This window comes from Cucurbita moschata, unplaced genomic scaffold, assembly GCF_002738365.1.
Source record: "Cucurbita moschata cultivar Rifu unplaced genomic scaffold, Cmos_1.0 Cmo_Scf00084, whole genome shotgun sequence".
Classification (NCBI taxonomy): domain Eukaryota; kingdom Viridiplantae; phylum Streptophyta; class Magnoliopsida; order Cucurbitales; family Cucurbitaceae; genus Cucurbita; species Cucurbita moschata.
Window position 1 is genome coordinate 269,264 of NW_019268600.1, and position 2,401 is coordinate 271,664.

The following is a 2,401-nucleotide window of genomic DNA, read 5'->3' on the forward strand; positions in this document are numbered from 1 at the left end:
AAGTAGGACCAACAATACGGAATAAGAGTCGAGAAAGGTCGATCCCCCAATTGAAGGCAATAAGCGTTTAGATTGTGGGTCTCCTACTCTCATATTTCTTCCAAATTCGAGAGCAATCCTCCACCACTTCTCTTCAAACTTCTAAATAACGAAGAATCTGGAGTTCTCAATGTCGGTTTAAGCTCCTCCTATAAAGTCTGAAGTAGGAGCAACAATACGGAATAAGAATCGAGAAAGGTCGATTCCCGAATCGAAGGCAATAAGCGTTTAGAATATGGGTCTCCTACTCTCGGATTTCTTCCAAATTCGAGAGCAATCCTCCACCATTTCTCTACAAACTTATTCCTACAGTTTCTCAACAAGATTACCCACAAGTTCTATGAAGGAATAGAGTGCTGAAAGTGCTCAGAAACCATTCCCCCAATTCAAGAAAACTTTAAAATCCAATCCGAGGATACATGATGACTTGTCGAGTAAGAATGATTCCAATCAGTTTCTGCACCTCCAAGGAATGCTTCCATAGAAGACTACGAAGAAAAATAACCTCGAGCGCGTGCCAAATTGAAGGAAATTGGTTTCGAAACTTGATGAAAGAATCGAGAGCTGAGACGTCGTAGAACAAGCTACCCATAAGATCGAAAATCTGGCGTTTCGAGTGAGTTGCATACCGAGAACGATTTTTGGAAATTAAGGTCCTACACTCAAAGACGTTCCTCCAAACCAATTCCTTTAGCCTGAAGATAGGATATGGAAGGGGTTTAATGAAGAAATAAGGCCTTGAAACCCCTAGAATCGGCTACCCAATAAGAAATCCTTTGTTTTATCTCCAGCGATAAATTAGATTTTAGATGATCTTTGGTAGCGAATATCTTAGGCTACGATCCACGAGAAGTTATCAAATAAATTCCCAGCCCTTTCTTCTAACATCCATCTTTAAGTTTCACGAAGAAATCGAGGAGAGAAACGCTGTAAATGTGGCTGTACAGGCCGAGTTTCAGATGACGGCGATGCGAAAAATGCGCATCTTCTTCCTTTTCAGAGGAAGAAAACGATGATACGGCCAGTTCAACTAAACTGTCCAAGTCAACTCAAAATTTGACCTTTTCTCAGTAGATCTTATTTTATGAAATGTTGTATGAATCCTTATCTCGAGAGGTTATATAATGTAATGGAGTTTGGGAGTTATTGGAAAACTTTAGTTAGCGAAACCAAGATATGGGAGAAAATGCTCATCACGTTCCATATGACTTTACCTCCTAGGATAACTAAAGTGGTATCCCTGAAATAATAGATTCCCCATGTACCCTTGGTCTCTAATAGATACTACGTGCACAATATCATGCTGAGCTTTTCCTAAGAACTTATAAGTTTCAAGCTTGACCCAAGACGTTATGCATAAACTTAGGAACACCTAGGTTTGTATGCCTGAAGTAATGGTCTCTTTAGGTGGGATGCTATGGTATATGTACCATGAGCAGGATTCCATGATGAATCTATTAACTTATTATCTCCCTCACCTAAATGAGACCTGCACCACGATTTGCTAGCAGGATGCCATGATTATGACAACGCCATCTATGCACTCATGGGGAGAAAATTAAGAGTTACTTCGGAAGAGTTTTCATGGTTAAAATACGATGCATGACATGACAACCTCTAAGGTTTAGTTCCTGAATACGACGGGTTCAAATGATTACGTTAGAAACATGCAAGATTGAGAACCAACAACAATACCTCAAGCAGAGGTCATGTTCATGAAGCCTTGGAAGGCATGAAGCGGAGCAAGTTCAGAATAAGCGGAGCAAGTTCAGAATAAGTTAAGAATGTTACACCTTATGCCTCAAGAAAATTTGTGTTGTCGTTCTTAAAGGTCCTACCGGGAGTTGAAACCAGGTCGTTGGATTCAAAGTCCAAAGTGCTAACCACTACACCATAGAACCCCTTGTAAAAATTTATTTTGGAATGGTTTTTCCTATTTTATGCAGATTCCACAAGAAGAGAGATCCTATCACGAGTCAAACTCAAGTTATTGGATTCAAAGTTCTAAAGCTATTTTATCTAACTCGTTGTGATCTTGAGCACCTTTAGAGTGGTTGCAGAAGTAACCCTCCCGTGTTGATTGAAGCTCTTAGAGAACATGTAATTTTATATATTTCTTATAGTTAATTTATATATTGTTGTATATTACAAACAAATTGAAATAATACTTTACATCCCAGTCTTTCTTTCTTCCGTGCAAAACTTAACATGAAAACTATATTATTTCAATATTCACTCAGAGAAACAAGGGGTGAAAACTATATTATTTCAAACCCTCCATTATTGCTTCTACTTTGCGTGAAAATGCTTTCACTAAATCATGTTACTAACTGGTTGGTTTTGTTCGGTTCAATTCTTGGGT

General features: G+C 38.6%; 1 non-coding gene across 1 annotated transcript; it reads right to left on the reverse strand.

The window, feature by feature from the left end:
• Positions 1 to 1,868: 1,868 nt before the first annotated feature.
• Positions 1,869 to 1,940, reverse strand: TRNAQ-UUG. Its single transcript has one exon. It is a non-coding gene; the product is annotated as a tRNA-Gln (tRNA).
• Positions 1,941 to 2,401: the final 461 nt, after the last annotated feature.